The 23773-nt window shown below is 39.7% G+C and overlaps 1 protein-coding gene and 1 long non-coding RNA gene across 9 annotated transcripts in view; both read left to right on the top strand.

Annotated features, from left to right (window-relative positions):
- Positions 1-23773, top strand: part of LOC137177060 (neural cell adhesion molecule 2-like) — a 432349-nt gene that overhangs the window by 234679 nt on the left and 173897 nt on the right. The gene's annotated exons all lie outside the window — the stretch shown is intronic.
- On the top strand, positions 20256-22347 carry LOC137177194 (uncharacterized). 2 transcript variants are annotated; one of them, XR_010926005.1, is made up of 3 exons: positions 20256-20324; positions 21385-21526; positions 21636-22347. It is a non-coding gene; the product is annotated as an uncharacterized lncRNA (long non-coding RNA). The 2 variants fall into 2 exon arrangements; XR_010926004.1 differs by having other exon boundaries at positions 21385-22347.

The following is a 23773-nucleotide window of genomic DNA, read 5'->3' as shown; positions in this document are numbered from 1 at the left end:
ACTGGGGCAGAGACGAGCTTTCATCTTCAATAGCGTGCTAACACTTTCCGCTTATGTTGGTATTAATATGCCCCTGTGATCTTCCTCACTGAACACTCATGCAAAGTGTCAAGAGTCCATCAATGTGTGCTGCATTTATAGAACAAGGCTGTGCGGTGCATTCTGGGTAGAGAACCTCTGGCTTGATGATCTATCTTTGCAGAAGATGAAATATACATTTATCAGAGAGGGACATACAGCTGGTCCCAGTGAATGTGGCATTTGTAACGATAAGACTGTGATATACTCTGTGTGAAGTTCAAGAGGGCGAGTCCGCAACACATTAACTATGATATACTATCTATTCTCTGCTAAAATCGAGCTCTGCTGCGGCCCAAGAAAATAAAAAAGTGGGCTTCTTTTCTCTGTTTCTTATTGGGATGATTCATGATTATCAGGTTAACGGGCACAGTAGCAACTTCTAAATGTTTTCTCATAAGAGTTGTTTATATTTTGGAGATATATAAGAAATCCAGCTTTGAGCGGTTTGGTGCCAACTTTTTGGATGCCAATGCCATTGTTTTTGGAATATGGACTGTACCGGAGCTTTTAATGTTACTGGAATGATACTTCAAAAGCATTGATTTCTTGATTTCTGATCAAGTATATAAAAACAGACATAGCAGGGATTGTGCAAGAGAGGTAAGAAAACCCAAAGGGCTTATAGTAAACCTTCCCTCTAGGATTTACAATTTACCCTAATACTGTAAATATGTTTCCTTAACATAATGAGATAATAATATAATAATAATAGTAAATAAAACAAACGTAAACACACATACTGAGCACATTAACTATGGCACAGGTGCTTTTTTTTATATTAGTTACTGACAGTGATGGACAGGTTTTAATAGACTGGTCTTCCAAAGTGATGTTCCTCTATATTGTCCAAGATTTGTGTGATCATAGGGAAGATGAATATCTTCTGCCTGTCTGGTTGGTTAGAAATGGACTCAGAGTCCATTAAAAAGAAGTTGTGAAATACATTTGTTAAGCTGTACTTTTGAAAGATGCATGTTTGATAGATATTGATGTTGGAAATGGATAACAGATTTAATTTCTTGAACAGGGGAGCCGATGGTTCATGGTGATTTGATACAGCTGCCAATCTTAAAAGTTTCTTTTGGATTAAAATAATTTTTTGAAGGAAAGAGGTATATGCACTGGCCCAAATGATATTGCAGTATGATATGTATGGATACATTAAACTATAAGAGAGTGTTAGAAGACAGGATTGATTTACCAGTGAACAAACTTTTCTAATGATGCACATATACTCAATATGGTCTTTCCAGGACATTTTATCACCTGCTAATACACCTAGAAATGTTGCAGAATAACTTCTATCTATTGTTTTGTTGTGTTCTGAGTGATTCATGTATTGGACATTGTAATATTCAGTGGGTGCACATGTAGCCTACAAGGGATTGCTGACCGTTTGGAGGCAGGATGAACAATAAGTTAGTTGTATAGCTGGTATGAGTTCTTTACATTTTTGGCGAACAGCACTTGAATAGCCCTCGCTGATGTACACTTCCTTTTAAATCCTATGCTTTCTCCATGAACCTGACTTTGTCTTTAAATCTGAGGAATTTTGCAACAATCGGCCTGGTTCTCTCTCCAGTTGGTCATCCGGTCCGATGCACCCGTTCCAGCTCAATCCCCTTGCTTTTGAGCTTGTCAAAAATGAACTTTCAGTATTTCTACAAAAACACCCTAAACACTGAGAAAGCCTATATAAAAACTGTCTTGGTGGAGTGTTCTGTTTTTGAAGATCTGGTCGTTTTTTTTCAGATGAATATGCCAGCTATCTGTGCAGTCATATACAATCTACAGTACTGGGAAGATTTCTCCTCATATTATTCATATAAATGATTCTTTCCTGCTATTGTTGACTTATGTCTTGAACAAAAATGGCTGCCACAGCTATTTGTGTAAGATGAGGAGCTTTATTCCACATCTATAAAACCGTCAGAAAATCCTTTGCCTAACAATGGGGATAATGGTCCTGCTGCATAACCACGATGAGGTAATCCTTCTCCTGTGGTCCCCTTCCTCGCTCTTCCCCTCCTGCTTTCTCTCTTCCTCTATCTTCCTGTCATCTTGTCGATTCTCCTCCTGTCCTGGAACACTGTGTTCCACTCCAGCCCCAGTGGAAATATGAGGAATGCTGCTCCGCTGACAGCCACCCTGCATCATAGAAAGGCACTGTTATCTTTTGTCTAAGGTAGACTGTAAAACCCTCTTGGTGGTTTTAGTATTTCTTGAAGCAGCAGCAGCCTTGCTGTTAGAAGAATATCAGGTTTTCATGCAGGCATGTGGAGCCCGAAAAAAGTTTCATAACTTAATGGACATCCACTGTTTTCATTCTGATATGACTGACACAATGTTAAAATTGATAAAAAAAAATTAAACCTGAGAATAGCTATTACATATGCAATAGCCATTATAGGAAATGTTATGTGCATTAGAGGTGAATTTAAATAAAGGTTATCATAAAGTAGGTGGGAAATATCAATCAAAAGTGTACTTAAACTCTAATTAACATGTTTTAGTAATAATTGCTGTCTTTCATCACCTTTCTTACCATTAATGTGTGAAGCATGTAGACACTTATTACTGACAGCTGTAATTCTACCACTGTTTCAAGTAGGAAGTAAATGTGAGTCATAATATCTTTTATATAGATTTGCCCCCAGAACTCCTTTGCTGATAATGTGATAATGTGGGATCTCTGCACGCTTGGTGTGGGCCTCCCAGTGCAGCCAAGGTGCCCTATTGTTTTATGGTCGTCCACAAAACAAAGACATCTCTAACTTTAATGGCAGAAACGCTCACCGAGCTGCTTAATCTGCACCTTGATTTATGCGAGACTTAATCACGCCAGCTCTCAGACTGATGGCGTTTCCATGCACTTTATTTCATTACGTCTAATGGGACTCTAATTGTGTGCATTTAATAAGAGTCTTAGGAACAAAAGGTACAAAGAGAGGTATGCAAAGACTGACATCCAGGTGCGCACATGTGCAACATTTTTCTGAAGCATTTAAGTTTCTATTACATGGTGATTTAACCATTGCTTGCACCCATTGTGAATGACAATGAGGGCGAGAAGCAGCAGAATTAGCTTACATTGCAGTTACAAGATCACTCGAATCATGTGAGGGATGACACTCACATACTGTGCTGTATTAAGTGGGAGGCAAAGTAAAGCACTCCTGAGAGAAGTGGTAGAGAGTTTATTTTTTAACACAGGAAAGTATTGGAGGAACATATTGGAGACTGATAATCACAGAAGGGTGTGAGGTATTTCTTGAAAGTTGATCAGGTGTTCAGCTAACATCTCCGTCTACCAGAAGAAGGTGCTGGATGCTTTCCACTCTTAACACAGCAGCCTGAACACAGACACGTTTGTAACATTCTTTCACAACCTAATTGTCCGAGTATTGCAGCGCATCAATAATCATAGTTAAATTGATTGTCTCATAACAAGCCAGTGCCACTTTGATGTAAACGTCCATACGTGATGCACAAAGCAAATCATAGGCCTGCTGAAAACGCCAGATAAGAACAAGAGTGCCTGTTGTGAATTCTCTCATGCCATCTAAATTGCGGCCCCTGGTGGACAGAATACTCACTACAGTTGAACTCAATCATTCCCCTGCTTGATGGCCAATTGCACACAGGTGTTCAAACTTCAAGCCACTTTATAAGGAACTGCTGATCTCTCTACCTTCCGTCCAACCTCCCTGCCATGCATTCCTGAGAATGTAAGCATGTTATGTTTATCTGTATTTATTTGCATTTCCTTTTAGTCTGTTGTAATATTTTGAGTTTATTATTAATTGCAGTTCAATCTACCTGGTAATTGTTGTATTAGTTGATTAGTATTTAGTTTGTATTACTAATTTTAGATTATATATTGTTTGCACTGCAGAAACCATGGTTTTGGATGGACAATACACTTCGAAATATGAAATGACTGTCAACATCTCCTCAGGCGAACCTCAGGCAGTCAGCTAAGTTTCAAGAACTTAAGAACCAAAAAAGTTTCATAGTGCCTATCAAGCAGTAATTCATGATTCCCACAGTGGAAGATTCCTTTTTAGCTGTGCTGAATGCTCTATTTTGTGCCTAATGGAAGTAAATGTCCAGATTTCTACCCAACAAAATAGCTCATTGCTGATATGTAATTTTCATCTTTCCTGTTTTTATTAAAATCATTTTAGGTAAGATTATGCCAAGTCAGAGACATAGCTGCTGCTCTGAAACAGTTAACTTTCAGTGTTTTCAAATGGTAATAAGAGGCTGAAGAACCAGTCATTTGCTTTTTTGGTTTCACTGGTTATTTACCCCTTGTTATCCACCCATCACACTCAGTTCTTTTGTTCGTTACAGCTTAGGCAGATTGATCTTCTACCAGTCGAATACAACTTCTATTATCTGACCGCAACCATCAATGATTGTGAATCTTTCAGCATCTGTAAAACACCTCGCCTCACCAACTAATGTCCTATTGAACAATCAGTACAGTTCTCACTCTGCTATCACACGTCTCCAAACACCCTGCACAGCTGTTAGGAACAAAGTAAAGAAATCTGAATCTTCATTTTTTGGGAAATCTAGAGGTGTAGTAAAATTTGGTATATAAACAATTTTATCACAAAGAGCTGGCCAGTCGATCAGAAACATGGGGTATGAAGGCTGATGAGAGCGGTGACAGTGAATGAAAACATTTAAGTTGCGGGCTGTAAAACCAAATCAATGAGCTGAAAGACGCTTTAAAGTTCAGTGGAGCTGAAGGAAACTGCAGAGTTGGATGATATTTCTATGTGGCTTCATCAGAACGACCCCGTTCATGTTACACATTATTTGAACCATTGTTGATATAAAAAATGAATAGTACAGCTTTAAAATGAAAATCAAATTTATTCAATTCTTGAATTGAATAAATTAGTTAAGTCATTGAATTAGATATTTTTGAAGTCTTAAACATAGAAGCAAACAGTGGAATCACTTTGAGAGCACAGGTGGATCTACAGATGTGCAGGGCACACCCAGATTGACGGCTTGCCCACCCTCTAATTAATTCTTTAATTTATGTATAGATAGTCATTTATCTGACTGGCTCATTGATATGCATGAAGTATTCTGACATGGGCACTAGGCATACTTAAATTCACTACTGGTCCACCAGTTCTTTTTCCTCACATATCATCATTATACATATCTAAGCTTAAAAAAACCCATCCAGATTTTTCCAGACCCGGTGATTAGACACGTTCCGTATCCGCCACTGTTCCAGAGCCTTCATGATGTTGGATTATACCCACAATTAAGGCCATTTGAAATCACTAAAATGCAACCAGCATGCACAATTATAAAATGTGGCTAATGTATAGGGCTGCAACTAATGATTATTTTCATTATCGATTAATCTGAAGATTATTTTCTCGATTTAATTGTTTTGTCTTGTTCAAAACCCAAAGATACTCAGCTTACTATCATAAAGAAAATGATAAAGAAAAGCAGCAAATCCTTAAATTTGAGAAGCTTAAATCTGAGAATGTTTGACATTTCTCTTGATAAATTACTGATCAAAGATTGACTGCCAAAGTAGTAAGCTTTCTGTCTGACTAATTGATCAACTAATTGCTCTACTGATGTGTGATCATCCTACTGACAAGGAAGCACTGTGAGGCAGTTTTCCTTCCTTTAGTTTTGATTTGATTCATCACTTCCTGCGTATATACCCAAAAGTCAGATTTCTTTTGTGCAGAAGTCTGGGGTTATAATAGGCAGGGATGGACTACTTCTGTGTAATTTAGGCTTGTATGACAGTAATATTTTCACATAAAAAACCTGCCAAGAGCCGCTTTAAAAACATAACATCAACATTGTTTGTGGTTCACTGCCGACAAACTGGCAGAAAAGCGCTGGTCAATTTCACATAAACTCGTTTTTTCTCTAATTTATGTTTCTCCATGCGTCGCTCTCACCCATTCTGCTCCCACCGACATCAAAGACAACTTGCACAGCCACCCAACAAGCGGGAGAGCTCTTATCCATTGTTGGAAATAGCAAGCAGAAGATGAATGTAGGGAACATACATGGCATTATTATATGGCAATATTCACATGTCTGTTGCGGAGTATTTTCTGTGCTGCACTGTTATTTATTCCCAGTGCTTAAAAGTGGGCAAAATAAACTTAATACATCAAATACCAATGAACAAGTCATATCTCATGTGTTGCTTTTGTGTCTTTTACTGCAGTGATGGATTACAGCTTTTAAAAGGAGACTCTGAGCTGGTTTTAATGTCGGAGTAGAATTGGAAATACTATAGTCTAGAATAACAGAGAGAAAAGTAAAATATAGGTGCGTGGGAGAATCAGCATCATTTTTTTTTCTTCCTGTCATGAACCATGTTACTACTGTATATCAATGAGTGAAAAATGAAATCACATTTATAACAGAGTGAGGGTAATTTAATTTAAAAGTAAAAACAGTGACAGGAGTGCTTTTAACACCGTGTGTGGAGCAGTGTGGAGAGTGTGGAGGTATTATTAGAGCATCAGGCTTCTGACTCTCAATACATGAAATTTGCACTTCATAAAATGAATAAAAGTTGCTACATGGATTATCAAGTTCTAATAGATGCCCCTATGTGGCTGTCAGTCTAATTCATGGCTTTTTATATTATGAAGGAACATGCTGTGCAGGCGGAAGAAGCCTTTCCAAAACCGAAAACATAAAGCAATTGTAAAAAAATAGATTAAACAATGTGTCTGCTTTTAGTAAGTGAGATGCAACTGTTAGCATGTCCAGCTAACTAGCTTACTACCTACAGTGGTACCCAAGCTCGACTTCCAAGGCTTATTCAAATTTAAAAAAACAAAAGCCCTGTTCACAAATAGTACTTCCAGTATTTTCCAACTGTGCAGAAGTCTGCATCTGAATGCTATCAGAGTTTTGGCTAATGTTAGCAGCTCCTCAGTCATCATTGTAAACTGGATATTTGCCATGTGAGGCGTAGCAACAGTAACTAAGGGGAACGGGTGTTGGTGAACGATTAGTCAATTAGCGCGGGTAATCCGCCCACATTGAGTACACATCTTATTAAAAAGTAATTTAGGGTCATTTGTGTTGAAGCATCCTTAAACCAGTTTGGATACAGTGCCTTGTTCAAGAGCACTTCAGTGATATGGCTGCAGTGTTGGACACCCATCTGTCTTGTGCTCGCTGCAGAGCCGCTCCGTTCTTTTAGTGCTGCAGATGGAACCGGCAACTTTTTTGGTTACTGGTCATCCAATGTGTCTAGCCCGACCATCTGCCCACATGCTCATGCGATGACTTCACCCTCTTGGTGCTGTAGCATTTGTTTGCACAGGCGAATTCAAAACAAGTCATTAGAGGAAAGAAAGACTGAGTGGGAAGAGACTGTAGAGGGAGGAGGCATGCTGAGGGACGAAAAAACAGAGAGCAAAGAGGTGCACTGAGCGAGGGAGAGCGTGACGGCTTGATTCCACGGGGCACGGCTGCGTCACGTTCCGGCAGCACGGTGGCTCAAGAAGGTCCTGGGTTCAATTCCCGGCTGGGACAGGGCCTTTCCCTGTGGAGTTAACGTGTTCTCCCCGTGTTTGCGTGGGTTTCCTCCGGGTGCTCCGGTTTCCTCCCACCATCAAAAACACATAGGTTAGGTTAATTCTCCTGTCAGTGCCCCTGAGCAAAGGCACCGGCAAAGAACTGGAGTTGGTCCCCGGGCACTGCACAGTGGCTGCCCACTGCTCCTAATACTTAGGATGGCTTAAATGCAGAGATTGAATTTCACTGCACAACTATATGGGTGACAAATAAAATAAAGTACCTGTGACATGGCCGCCAGAGCTGATCGCGACCACTTTAGTCACTAATCACTCTAGTCACTTGACATGCCACAGTGAGTTTCAGAAGCGTCCCAAAAGTGGCTTTCCACTAAATATACATGCCTCGTCTATTTTTGATGGAAGCCACGTCAAGCTGTACAGAGCAGATCGAGCTGGACAGGAAATCAGACACAGGAACAGCATAGAGCATCTGGTCAGTTTTCAAAATCCAACACCCTGTGCAGACTCCCGATTATATATCACATCACTACATCAACATTAGGTTATAACCGGTGGTACCAGGCCGGAAGTCAACTGGTCAGAGGGTATTTGTCACCATGTAGGACAACAGGTTCATCTTGAAAGTGGAAGATCACAAGATTTTATGACACCACTGCTGCCCCGGTCCCTGGCTTCCTCCCCAGGTAGAAGGGTGGTTCTCTTCTTTCTGGTGCTGCCGGAGCAAAACGCTCCGCTTCTGAGACGCCGTGCAGCCAGAACGCGATATGCAGCCGTGCCCGGTGGAATCAAGGCGTGAGAGAGAAAATGAAAAGAAAGAGACAAGTGAACCTTGGTTTCTAATCCTTCTCCTTAGTCTTGTTTTCCCATCTACAGCAAAACAGAGAAGGCCAATCTCATTTACATCCCAGCACACGTTTGCCTCCCAACAGCCTCTGGAGGATCCCTAATCAGCCGCAATTGGAGAGATGGATTTTTTAAAACGAGTCTTTGATGTGAGGGTTTAACATTTGTTTTTTGATCTAATTATATAATAGGCAGGCCAGCTGTGTCAGGGGTAAAGCAGGCGCATGTCTTTTCAGTGAAACAGCAAATCAGAACATTGAAGTTATTGTCCACAGGGAAACACCTTTGAACTTTTGTTAGGTAACAGGATGACTTTGAAGTTCTTTTATGTTTAAAATAAGTGGGAATATTATACTGACCTAATAGGATGTGTGAAAAGAAAAATATCATTCAACAGCAATACAGAGGTTTATCCCAGGAAGAGATCTCACATTTTTCATTAGTTCTTGTGAGGTGCGACTATGTCATAGAGATTAGAAGTGCATCTTTTCCTCAATGTGCTATTTTGGTGAGCGGCTTACAATAACAGGCAAAGGGTTGACATGAGGACTGTTAGGTAAGGTATGCCTAGGTTCAATGTGAAAGAAGAAGAAATAGTAAAAAATTAAGTATTCACTTACACATCTTCTTATAGATTGGTACAATTAAACCAACTCTCTAATCCACTGGGATTAAACTAAATCTTATCAATCAGTAAAACAGATATGGGCAGAAAACTCCCTCAAAACCCAATATATTCCACCAGCTTTTCCAAATTTCAAATATAAAATAACCTACATGTTTGAAGCAGTAAAAATCAAACATAATATTAAAACACTTGTAGAAATACTTCAGCAAAATGGGGCTGTATTGATTATCTTTACTCTTATCACTCAGCATTTGCCAATGAAGCTTTAGGTTGTTCGACTTTGTGTTAATTTACTGTTTAAATCTCGTTCTGTGGGCTCATGGTGCTTCACATATCTCACTTTTATACTCATTGCTGTTGCATTTCTGTATATATTATGCATTCATCTAGCAGGATGCAACTGGTGGCAAAGGAAACGGAATTTGTAGCGGTGTACTCTGCTGTGTAATATGTCACTACTCATGTCAATTGTAGGTTTTATATGATTGGGATAACATCTGTGATGGTACTTTTGATGGTATTTGGATTTTTTGTAGGTAACTATATTATTAATATACAGGTAACACAAGAAAAAAACACTTTGGCATGAGTTATGAGAATCTTAATAGGTCATTTTTCTTTTACTGTACAAAAATATGGGCAGTATTTTGGTCCAATAGAGAAGGGGTCTTGCAAGTGAAGGTTATAGCCAATGTGGTTGGCTATAAATTTCAGGTGACGATAATTTGAGGTTAAAAGTCCCCACTATTCCACAAAACTCCCAAGCAGTTCTCTGCCAAAGAAACATCCCTCTAAACAAATCCATTTCGAGCACAAAGAAATCGTATTCTCTATCAGAACTCCCAAAGGAAACAAAACTCGGAGCAAGGCAATCTGTTTGGTTAAGTTCATTAGAGACGAGAGGCAACAAAGTTTTTCTGCCACTTTTTTTTTTTCTTTTGTTTTGTCTTAGGGGATCCCGGGAAAGCCCATTATTATTGTTTATTAGCACTGTTGTGTTTTATCTCATCAGTGGTCACCTTCCTTGTGCACGCTTTAATCTCACAGTTTGAGTCAAGGCAATTATCCAAATAACTTAACTAATTACTCAGTGGTTGCTCAGTGGGAACGTAAAAAGTTTCAAGGATGATTAACGATAGATAGAGATCTGTGGAACGTTAGGAAAAGTTTCACCCCTGTGACGGCTAGTAATTGGAGCATTCTTGTTGAATTTAGGAGAGCACAAGTCTCTCGTTCACCTTTTTCTATTTCCTTCTGCTTATACAATGGTTACTAGTCAATAAACTGAAGGTTTCTGGAACAATTCCCTCTTAATCACAATGAGAGCAAATCCTTAGTACGACTCCACTTTATTTTGTGTGTTTTTCTGTTCAGTTTCTGTGCTATTCATCATTTTCTTTGTATTGTTCTCAGCGCGAGGGTCCACGGCAACAAGTGCTCTCAATAAAACGATGACCTTGTCCTCCTGCCATAGTTAACACTCAGTTCTGCAGGAGTGGGCGGACAAGATCTGTATAATTGATGAGACACAGCTTTGTGACAAATGTTTAAACCACAACAGTTACACGTTTGCATTCTGGTTTCTGTCTTTTATTTATTGTAACTCTTCTCCAGTCTAACAGAAAAAATGGGAAGGCTAGCACCAACATCTCAAAATGCTCACAATTACAATGCTAACAAGCTGATGTTAAGCAAATATATAGAGCAAGCACCAGAGAAAAAGTCAGGGGATCACCAAAGTCATTAGGATACATCATCTGAAAACCTTGAATGTTCCTACCGAATTTGGCGCCAATCCATCTTGTAGATAAGTGAAAACTTTGACCTGCTGCTGGCACTAAAGTAAAAGTCAGATGGTTGTCCAAGGTCATAGGGATTCATCCTCTGGGCCAAAGTGGTGGACTGACCGTCCAAAAACCAACATCACAATTTCTAGAATCATACTGCTACCATTGGCTACAAACATGTAGACACATATACCTCCTGATATAAGCTTGGTATGGACACCCAAGGCTATGGGCATCTCCTGTCAAGGTTTGAAGCTTCTCCATAATACATGAGGAGTGCCAGAGGCGAGCGGAGTAGTAAGGCGAAATGAGGAACTGGGCCTGAGCTGACATGCCTTCCCTGCTCCTGCATTGCTGCCCTAATCAGCAAGAGAATGTCTTCCTTGCTGTGGGGTTTTTTTCCCTATTTTTCAGCAAGCATGTTTACTGTAGCATCTGCGCACTTGAGACCAAGCAAGGTTATAGCCCTTTGATGCAGAAATACAGACTACTGTTGTGACAACCTGTAGGAATGGATGTGTGAATTTGGTCGAGGTGAGACACAATTTCTATTTTTATCCTTTTAATGATGCTTTGCAGCCATAATGATGCAGTAATATACTGAACACTTAGGGGTAGTTCTACTGTCACATCCCTGAAGCTTAAAGGCATCCCGTATCTTGCTCAAGGGCATTTATGCAGGGCTGATGTTTGCCATCCCAGGGGCTTGTAACCAGGTTTATACAGTTGAGGGATGGTCTCTCAAGCCCACACTGCTCAGTTCAATGCAGCTCCATTGATCTCACTGTCTGCCAGCTCCCTGCAGGCGAACATTTATCAGTTAATTGGGTTTAAAGCCGCTCCTCTTGGCGGGAGCGCATTCTGGCGACAACTCAATACGGCCCAAGCCTACAATGATGCGAGGTTTCGAAACAAAGGCCAGTCTCCTTCATCGACTCTGGCCTCATGTGCCTGGAGTGGAGTCTGGAAAAAACTTTTGATCTTATCCTTTGACCATAGAGAACACGGGAGTTGTAACAAGAAAGTATGATTCTTTGCAAAGCCTTTTAAATGCATAGATACTCTCAATAGGCTTGCTTTGCAGTCGAGCATGGACCAGATTTTAAACTGATCTCCTTTGTCTTGTCTCTAAAATGGGATGCTTGAATGAACTTAGAAGGCCACTAACCAACCACTACAGCAAATGCATGTTTTTCGGGTGTGAAGTTGCTCCTGCTCCTTACGTGAATACCAAATAGATCAAATTCCTTTCCCGTTGCAAACACATCGTTTTACTGTTATTAGCCTGCTAGTAAGACAGTGTGTCATGTAATTCATAACAAATAGGCAAGTGAATAGCGTGTGGATCAGTCACAGTGCATATAGATATTATTTCAACCATGTTTACACTCTAATATACAGTCACAACATAAACGCAGGAGAAGTGTGGCTAATGCTAATCTTCAATAGGACACGGCTATCACTCCTAGTATTGTTTTCTGTTGGTGCAAAGCAACCCACATGAGATTTCATATCTTATACCTCTCACATTTGTCATGGCCACAACATTTTGTTACTTCTGAGCTGCTGTTTTAAAAGAGATTACTTACATTTGTAAGAAAAGTTGTCTTCTTCCTTTTTGTAGCAGTATTGACCCTGACCAGCGCATAAATATTCTGTCAGTGTAGCTCTTCCTGAGAGAGATCATCAACAATTTCACATCAGAAATTGTCAGTGTCTGGTGGCTAGTGGTGAGGATTCATTTGTTGAATGGCTTCATCAGTGATTGATTTGTGGGTGTTGTGGACCGAGCGGGGCCCCTCCGGAGCTCAGATTGTGTCGGCGCTTGGCAGTTTCTACTGCGCTTTCGGGGCCATCGGAGATGACAAGAGAAACAAATACAAATTAAATCACTGAGAATCAGCCTCGTACCAATTGGGCCCTTGAGACAACAAGTCAGCCTGAAATGCTCGGAAATGTTTTGAACAGTCAACACATTTGTACTCGAGCAAAAAAGTGTATTTACAGAACATCTACTGGTAGACAGTGGCTGTTTGCATCTACTGTAGGTATGTTAAATTGTTTGCCTCCAGAGTGATTTGACCTTAAGTATACTCTTTCATCATGGCTGTTAAAACCTCCATCTATTGTAATGTGATTCTTTGTTTGATAAAGACATGTTTTTTCCATGTCATGAGTAAAACCTCAATTATTCTAAAACACCTAGCAACCTCCTTCTAAAGCATGCTGGGAGTGAATATGCCTCTGACAGCTGTATCACACTTCCAGTTACTGTAAATCAGACTGCTCCAAATGTCATAAAAAAAAAAAGATATGAGCAGCCTTTGCTTTATAGCAACATAAAATCTGATGATTCTGTCCGAGGCTAAAACAGCCACGCAGAGGGCTTTTGGTTTTTAAAGCCATCAGGCGAGGCTAATTCAGTGCGAATCACTCATCACTATGCACTGTTGAATAACCGGACTTGACAGAACTGCCAGCATTTTAGTGTCAGAATATATGCAGTATGCGTGGGTGATGTTTTAATTTAGTTTGTAGAGAGTGCATCTTCATATTCACTATATTATTAGAGAACAATGGTTTTTCATTCTCTAGTCCTTGAAATGATTTGATTCACCCCAGATGGGGATGGACATTTTCTTAATAAATGAAAACATATAGTATGTTGTTCTTATGTTGTATAGATGCTGTGCTTGTGAGTTGAGAACACTTCCATATGAGAGCCTTTTTGCTGGCTTGGAAGGCGAATGGAAATGGGATGAATTAATCAGGGAATAGGCGGAAGTGCCAGGGTCAGTCTTGAGTGTTGCTTTCCTCTTGTCCTCAAATACCATGACTATGATAGCACTGATTGGATCTAGCATTTCGGGGATATTGAGGATCTTCCATCCAGCTTGGTTTCCATTTTCTTTGGTGGTCTGACCTTGTCGCTGTGTTTCAAAATTTGAGGATTTACTGCAGTTGGGCAGTATTTCACCAAACTTGTTATAAACTAATGAGAATCAGGACTGAACATCCATTGTGTACAGCTGGAAGTGTGACTTGCAGCTGCTGTGTAATAGTCATGTGGTTTTTGTTCAAGCAACACACAAAAAAAGCACAGCTCTCCATATTGAAAACATTCACAAAATGTTAATCTTATTCAAAAAGTGATGGGTTAAGTTTTGGTATTTTCTGTGCTGACCTGTGCAACTGTGCCATAATTGGAAGAGGGCTCGTTTATAAATTATTTTTGATTACCTCATCATATCAGTTTATGTGGTATTACTGTGAATAAATAGGCTGATGTCTGCTTCGACCAGTGTTAACAGAAAAAGGTCACCACAAAGTTACCGTATGTTTCCAGATTCTTTAAAATCCTTTTAGGAAAAGCCTGCATGCCTTGAAATGATAAATTATACTAATTAAAAAGGAGTTACTAATTATATTTTTCTTGCATCTACATCCAGTGGACAGAAAAATAGTAATTACTGACAAATTTCATGCTTAATTATTAATTTTTTATGCTTGGGATAATGTCATCGATTTAAATAGGACACTTAAACATTAAAAATTCAATGTTTAAGAGGAATCTTAACAGATTTTATCTGACAACGCAATCAGACTTGATTGACCATAACAAGGCTGTTGGGAATTGATCTTACTGCTCTGGAATAATATGTTTAGTTGTGATGTAGGTTCATGATATCACTAGTTTGTAGCCTTTAGCAGGTAAACAGATAACCTACCACAGCTAATTACCACTGCCACCACTTGGACTCACCCATGAAATCATTGGCAGTAGAAAAACTGACTAGTTACACAAGTGAAATGTCCGGGTGAGTTCAGTCCACTTAGGTCCAAAGTTAATTCCATTATTCAACAGACTTATTGTTCCCTTCTGGACGTGTGTGCATTCATGAGTACATAAATTGCTTTCTATTCTTATCCTGTGACATTCTGTGACCAATAGAAGGTAATATTTGCAGGAGCAGGTGGATGATGCCATAATATGTAGCCACTTGGGTTTATGCTAGCACAGGAGGACATGAGGCAACACTCAGTGCTCTTTGCAGATTAGAGCTGATGCAACCAGGGAGATAATTAATGTGCTCCTTTGTTATGTTGTGTATATGTGGCATAGTTCATATTCTGTATATTATCTCCTAAACCATGTTGAAGAAGCATCTGGCCACCCTATATGGTTATAAGCCTTGTGTAGATATTTGAGTAAATTATCTCTGATTGAATTGTGAATTTCTATTATTGCTTTTGCACTTTATGTCATACTGGCCTGAACCTTTGTAACATTTCTTACATTCACATTCATGGCATATATATCTCCATGGTATTACTATTAATTGTGAAGTGGGTAATTCAACAGGTGCATTTAATCTCAGTGTGTGTAGCCACTAGTGCGCACCATTACTTCACTATGGGGTATTTTCTCATTATAGTGAATGCCTGTATTTTGTGCCATTATGTATATAATGGGAAGCAGTTTTCTTGGATTGGTATTCATCTTACCTCTGATGAAAGAATTCTGACACTATGAATGAATACAAGGCCTGGAAGCCATTTATTCATTGGAATCAGTTGCTATAACCTTCTGACAGAGGTCAGGGATATCTAGTTGTAGCATGCCAGTGACTATTTGTGCACAGTGTCCCATACACTGAGAACCAACGTCTTGTTCCTGATAAACAATAACGTTGTCTGGCATCACCAGGAAAGCCTGAAAGTTATACAGGAGGACACCATGGTGGTTTCAACATCTACTGATAATGTTTTCGAAGCAGAGACTGTTCTCTAGCACCCCATCTATAATATAGTTTATTTGTTTAAGCCATTTTTGTGTGTTTTACGAGCATAAACACGTTTGCAGCTCATCAAGATGTGGGAACAAATGCTTTTCAGCTGTACTTCAATACCTTATATTGCCTCTAACTATCTCTATCAACAGTAGGCCTAATTTTAAATGTCACAAAGGGGCTGTTAATAAGCTGTATTTTAGTTTATTTTGTCTGATGATGTAGCACATGAAATGCATCATAAAAAAATGATTTTGAGTTCTTTTCCAAAACATACAGGCACTTTTATATATTCACAAGTGTATTTAACATTTAGGGAGTGCAGCTGTAGCAAAAATAGACCAGGTAAGAAATATAGTGGAGTGGGGAAAAGAGCAGTACACGCATCAGCTAGAATGGCAGCCACAATGGAGTCAGATCATGTGTACATCGGCTGTCAAATGCTCCAAAGCACCAGCAAAGTGTCAAAAATACAATTTTAAAATGCATGGAAATACTAAGGGCTATTTTTGTACAATGACAATGGTGTTTACACATAGGACCAACCATGAATCGATTGCCATTTTCAGTAATCGTAGTGGCTCGGCAAATGCATTTCCCTCGAATTACATCGGTTCCTCCACCTCACTTGCACAGATGTGTCACTTACTGGAGCTGATTAAGCTACCATCGAATCCCTACTGTTGTGTAGAGACCATCTCTCTCGATTCATCACAAGACCGCAGTTGTTCTGCTCCCAAGAAACACAGCGAGACACACGGAGATTCATTCTGAACACTTGTACTTGGTCAAAAAAAAAAAAAAAAAGTGCATTGCTAATTGTGTCAAATTCACCAGAAAATCTCCCCCGGCAGACCGAAGGGAAATGTTATGATTAGACTTTGCAGGCAGTGTTGCCAATGATTGTGTGTGTGTGTGTGTGTGGGCCTGTCTCCTCAGGTTTTAAAGGAAAATAACACTTCACACTAACCGGTTAATGCCGCAGCCCAGCCATCTACACACACACACATGTATACAACCTGACACACACGCTCTGATCTGCACGCAGTCTTCCAGAATTTTTGAGCACTTTCTTAGGGATTGCTGGTGTGAAGCAACAACATAAATCAATAACACATCTAGGCTGATCTGGGAGTGAGGGGTGTTGCCAACTGAGACCATTTTTTAACCACAGAGCGAAGACAGCATCAGCCTTTTCGCCTTAACGCTGGCGAGAGGCTGCAGCATTTGTCCTCCTCTGTACACTTGCCTAGATTTTTTTTTTTTTTTTTTTTGATCAGTCAAGCAAAAGAACAGCCTTTGATCAGTGCGCTCTTGTTATACTGCTTTCAAGTGCGCCTGCATATCTGTTTTAAGTGCGTGTATCTGTTTGCGTAAGCCGGAAAATGTTGCTGGGCTACTAACATTTAACTTGAAGAGTGGCGAAAACATGACCTACAGCGTTACCCAGCAACGTCTTCTTCTCTTTATCTGTCTCACGAAAACCTCGTCATGCATATAACAGTTAAACTTTCCCCATTTTTGCTTCTAAATGCAAATATTAACCAACACTGACAAATAAGCCCTTATTTCTAACATGAACGGAGGATATAAGGAGTAATATGGCACAATCCTGCAATAAAAATGGCCATCATAAAGTTAAGGTCATCTTTGAAAGCCCAATGTTTGCTCAGTGTCTCAGGAGCTGGGATAAAGGCTTAAATATACACTGAATGATGGTGATGGAAAGCCACAAAGCTGGTGTAAATCCACCGTAGGTACAATGCTGGGATATAGCACCTGTTTCCATGTCTGCCGGGTGGCGTAGCATTTCAAGGTGTCTGTTTTTCTCCTTCACCTGAACACCAATTACAGTTTTTAACCGTGAAAGTAAAGCTCTTGCCTCAATTTTGGATTAAAAGTAATCCAGTACTCCAAACATAGAGGGTAAAGTATACAAAGATCATATTGTTTAGGCTTGCTGCTATGTTGGAGGTATTAGCTGATGTTGAAATCAATGGGGGGGGGAAAAAAGAAAAGAAATGCAACTCATAACATTTTTATTTTCTCAGTTAAAGCAATGAACAGCAGCCTCTGTGGCCTCAAGTGATAAATACATTACAGCCACCACAAGCTACTGGTCATACCAGACCAACTAAAGCATTAGTAGAAAAAAAAAAACCCCTCAAGTGTATTGAATTGAGCAGAGGTGTCTTTTTTTTATTGCTAATGAAAAAGGAATCTTTTCATGTGAAGAATGTTTTATTGCTTCATTCAAAAAGTTACAGTCTCGCTTTGCAACTAAAGTTAATTGGAAAGAGAGACGATCTTCAACATGTCTTTAATTTTGAGGATAATACTACTTTTCAGAAAAATACTATAAATCTATGATACACTAGTGTCCTGTCCAACATATCAGCAGCATACAGAGTGTAAAATATATATGTTAGATAACATATAACTGACTAACTTTGACAGTAATCATGTATCAGCAAAAGAATCATGTTAAACTACTCGACAATGATGTAAAGATCCTTAAAACCGCAACAATACAAACTGTATTGATGACTAAGTAATGTGTATATCCAGTAACAGCTTACATGTTCAAACGTTTTGAACAAAAATCAGCCGTTCATTGTTCATTCAGTGTCCTAAGCTACTGATTGAATGAGCAGTGCGACTAAAAAGCTGTTTATCTCCTGTGTATTGCGGGAGATAAAGAACCACAGGCATTAATAACTTGCAAAGACAGATGTTTTTAGTGTGACACGGATACAAAACACTGTGGATGTCGGAGATTTCTACAGCGGCAGAGCGCTGCTGTCCGTTGGGACTAGATACAACAAGTCAGGGAGGATTTTGGGGGCATTAGTGAGGTATCAGTAGCCAAACACACTCCTGTGATGTCTCCTCCTCTTCCCTTCCTCCCTCTGTTATACTGCTCGCCGGTGGCTTTTGCTTGGCCCCTCCTCTCTCATCTTTGCTCCTTTTCAGTCTTTTGTTTCCCTCTCTGTCTTTTCTCTCTCTTCTCTCTACCAGGATTAGCTATAATATCTACCGGGGAGACTGGGCCACTGGAATCCCAACCAAACCACGGGCTTACAGTTGGAAAACAAGCATTGAGAGAGGGGGGGATTAAGGATGAAACCCTGCTAAAGAGCAATAGGCACACGTGTGCGTGTTTGTGTATGCAATTGTGTGGGACAGACTGAGACAAAACGCAAGGGAGGGGAGGTGAAATGTTGTGGATTTTGAATATCTAAAGAACGCCCCCAGACGCCAAACCTCTGATTTCCCCCTCACCACACACACACACACACACACACACACATACACACACATTGGGATCAGGAGCAGAGCCAGCACCTGTGGAACCGAACTAGAAACAAAACGAAGAAAAACAACAAAAGTCTGTCTCATTTTTTACCTGCCTACCTCTCTTGACTGCGCACACTCCTCTCTTTTGTCGTTCCCTCTTCGCCACAGACTTTTCACCCACACTCTCCTCACCCAAACGTTTCCTCATTCTCGGTTTTTCTCCCGCTGCTCCCCTCCTTTTCCTTTTCTTTGTCATAATAGCCTGCAGATGCTATTCATTTCACAAGCAAAGGTGTAGGTGGAAGCTTTCTACCCAGAGCAGCGCTTCTGCGAAATCGCTTTCCAATGCTCGTACGCGCACATACTCTATGGCTCAGTCTGATTTAAGCCAGCAGCCTTCTGTTTCCTTTTTCTTATTTTTTTTTATTTTTTTTTTACTAGCCTTGGGCTTTTGTATACTCCTCAAATATCTGTTGCACTGATGACATCAAAAGTAGGAACACAGTAAGATAAAGAAGAAGAGAAGCTACAAGGAGTTCCTTTGAGGAAAAAAGGCAACATATTTATTAAGAGTTAGGATTTTAAAATGCAGGTGTCATTCTGCTGAAAAGGTTGAAAAGTGGTTTTGCCTTTCAGATGATTTTGTTTGTGCGACGCTATCATAAATTACTCTGTACACAGAACAATACGGCGCACACTGCAGCACACAAATCAACTTGAATGAGTCAGTCCACTGAAAACAACCATAATGAAGGCGTTGCCAATGATACTGCAGAACTCTCCCAGTCAGTGTACAGTGTAATTACATCAGTCTGTCGACAAATAAATGATTAGGTCTCAATAGTGATACAGCGCCGGTTCTTTCAGTGTTCAACCTTGGAGGAGAATGGGGGAGCCATGCTGAATGGCTCCTTTGTCTCCCAGTCAAGAAAATAAAGGGATATAGTAATAGTGGTCATCTAACAAGATGTGCTGAATGACCTTGATGTAACAAGTCTCAATGGTTACCAAATAAAGACTCATTTAGTTTTTGTTCAGATTGATCATCACATAAAATGTACAGAGAGGACATAAAATAGCCAAATGAGCAAAGATGTCATGATACATGAACTCCCTTTTTCACTTTGATACAGTTTCTGATTGCAATCATTATTTGATATCAAAATAATTGAAGTAAAAAGCAAGTGAACAAAGAGGAAAAACTCAGCACAAAGGTCTGTTGTGATTGGAATTCTATACTTAGATCATATATTAACAAGTGATCCGTCTCCATGACAACTGAGCAAACTAATAAAGTCCACATGATGCATCTCAGATCTGCAGAAACTTTGCAGTAAGAGGACTTTATGCTGCAATTCTTTTGCCAAACAGAACTTATTTAACGTATTTAACTATATGTTGACAACTGTCATGGTTATATATCTATATATTATTATGATTTTTGAGTGACAGTGTTATCTCTCAGAGTGCTTTCCGCTGTCACCTGTCAGTGTTTTCTCAATAATTAAAAAAAAATCTGCAACACAACAGACTTTCAGGATAAGGCTGGTGATATTCTATATTTTTATTATTGCCAACAAATCCCATGAAAAGACCAAAAACCAATAATGCATTAGTCTATCTCTCTGCTTTTCGATTTCCCCACCTGATCTCTGGCACTCAACCTCACACTTGTTCCTACTAGAGGTGTTGCAATTCTCCAAATCCACCGTTCAATTCTCAGCACTGGCGGCTATGCCATTGTTATCTATCAAGTCTTGATTAAAGATCAACAGATCATTGGTTTTATTCCCTGACAACTGCCATTTACATTTCCAAATTCTTCTTTTAAAAGATAGGCTACATGGTATCAAGTGTGATATATCCGCCATATTTTTTTGGAATGTACCACACTAAGGCTATATGGTCAAATTTAAATAACTTCACCAGTTAATCGGGAGCAAACTGTTAATCACAAAAATAAAAAGAAGAGCCACTATATGGCAGAAGGGTACTTAACAACAACAGCTTTAGAAAACTAAGTTAGGTGTTGCACTTTGTAGACGGTCCCTGCAGATGTTTGCTGGACACGCACAAGTAGGCGGGGGTGGAGAGAATCCCTGCTCCTTCTTTTGATTTCGAAGGTTGAAATTGAACTCACGTTTTGATCGATTTTCAATTTAGAATCAAAATCGTGACACGTCTGTTTCCTACTGATGTAAATTCTTAATAACCGGTAAGAAATACACACTTTGATTTTCACATGTGGACAACAATAGAGGTCTATAGCACAAAGGAATAAGCTATGTCAGCCTTTGATTGCCCAGACAATATCTGTTAAGTAATCTTTTCATGAGATTTGAAGAATATCACTGATTATTCTTTAAAAACTGATTCGTCATTCTTAATTTCAGTTATAGCCGAGGCTATCTTCTTCTCCTTCTGTAGCGGCTGCGGCACACACACACACACACGTCAGAGAATAAAATATAAAGAAGAAGAGTGAGACAATCGGCAGAACCTCCACAAAACAATCAAAGGGCCGATACAGAGAAAGTAAGATGTGTAACCTCAAAATGCCACAGCAGGATGACGCCCACCTGGAGCCAGGAATGCAGACGGCAATTTTCACTTATTCTCTAAGGCTTCGTTTCTCTTCCCCAAGCTGCACTCAAATGGCTCAATGGCTGAGAGGAAGGACACCTGGCGCAGCAGGCGGTCCGATCGATACCCAGCAGTCTTTGGCAATACGAGGGGTCAGCATGTGCAGCGGTTGATTGGTGGAAAGCCCAAAATAACTTGCAGCTTGTCACGGCATCTGTGACCCCGTCATTGACACAACACTTGGCTAGATTGGAGCAACATCAACAAATAAAACAGCCAGAATGGACCAGATATTGGATTTTCAGGTCCTCAGCCGTTTGAGTTTTATCCATTTTACTTTCTGATTTTAAGTTGACATGCTCTGGTGCCGGGTTGGTGTATTGTGTTTGTTGAAATTGCTGTGAAATTGTTATCTGTATCTGTTTTCTGTGTCCCCTGCAGAGAGGAAAATACACCCCTCCTTTTACTTCCCTTTTGTAAGCCTGCTGTGACGTATAGCACAAAAGTTGATGCACTTTTCAGGATGGAAGGATCCTTGTGACATGAAAAGAGCAAACTGCTGTCTATAATGTTTATCGGATTTTGTACTGCTGGCATTCACCCTTTTTAGGCTCTTCTGTATGTGGCTTTTAATGACACCAAATATTTCTTTGCTATTGTTAAAGAAAACGCAAACATCAAAGCCGATCAAACACAGAAAATGGGAGAAAAAAAATCACTTTTTGCACCAGTGGTTGCGTCTTTGTTGGGCATTAAATCGATCTAGAATTGAACTGTATCATTATTAAGATATGGTTTAGCTGCTCTAATCAATATTTTCATATAAAGAGTGGATCAAATGACTGCAAGTAGTGTTTAAAGGTCGCTGGTAATGAGAAACCGCTCTCACCAACTGTTTACCAGACACAACAGGCAGCTGTTTTCAGCAAAAAAGCTAAATCCACCGTATTGGTAACAAAGTTAGCGACTAATTGATGAACATAGTGGAGCATTTAGCAGGTTAAGAGACAAATATTTTTCTTATGAGTTGGCAGAAACCAAAGGAGAACTGAAATGAGAGTAAATATTCTACTTTATATTTATGAAATGGCCAGAAACACGACTCCAAATGAATGCTAACGTTGCTCCGGGTGCTAGATGTATAAATAGGTTTGCTAACATTCGTTAAATCAACTTCATGAGCTGTTTAGCTTTTTGTGTTATGCCTCCAATGACCAAAACTCATGTTTTAATGTGTTCAACCTGGCAGACAAAAAGACAAAAGTCTTTCTGACACAATTTCAAGGAATTCCCTCCATCTGAAGTCCTGTCCTAGATATTCATTCAGCAAATGAATGCACAGTGTAATGCAGCCCCACACACAATTGGCAGTTTTTATCCTGAGCTAGTGAGACATAAAATTGCTTAATAGCCACTCCTTTAAGAGGCCATCCCACCTAGCTGTTTATGAACCGGTCATTTCAACCATCCTTCACAAACAACGCCCTAAATCCATCCTACCGTCCTTAACACCTTAAATAAATCCCCCGTCCATCTGAGATGACAAGATAAATACCATCTACCTTCCCCCCTGACAGAGAAACCTGTCCACCCCAGGGGAGCCAGCATTCACTTCCCTAAACAGGAGATAAGGATAAGTGATGGTATGTGAACCAACAACAGCACTTAAAGATGGAGGAACACTTTTGAGAAATAGATTTATAAGGGAATTTCTGTCCCCAGATGAAGGGCAGTTATCATTACAAGCATTTATGATAGCTGTTGATAAAGCTATGCTTAGCTGAGTTTGCTGGGGGATTATTTTATATTTATCTGCCTGTAATTATTTTCTAATTTATCAGGACAAACATAGCCTGTCTCTGCTGGTACTGGGCCAAAGCAGAAGGAAATATACCCTAAAACAAGTACAAAAACTACTGGTAGGTGTATTGTGTGGCTTGTTGGTGCATTTTATTTTTATACCTGGAAAAGAAACAACAAAGATAACAAAGATGTTACGATTTTAGATTCCTCCAGCATCGCTACAATGCGAGCAGAAAGATTTTCCAGCTATCTAACATCAGCGGCAATCAGCGGAGTGTCAGCCCGTCAAAATGACAGAGCAACATCTTTTCTTTAGGCTAGATCATCTACGTTTCACAGACAGCAATCATATGTGGAGAAATCCATTGTCAAAGAGGCGGAGAGACTCATTTCTCT

This window comes from Thunnus thynnus, chromosome 24 (genome assembly GCF_963924715.1).
Source record: "Thunnus thynnus chromosome 24, fThuThy2.1, whole genome shotgun sequence".
Classification (NCBI taxonomy): Eukaryota; Metazoa; Chordata; class Actinopteri; order Scombriformes; family Scombridae; genus Thunnus; species Thunnus thynnus.
This window is presented reverse-complemented; position numbering and strand designations above follow the sequence as displayed.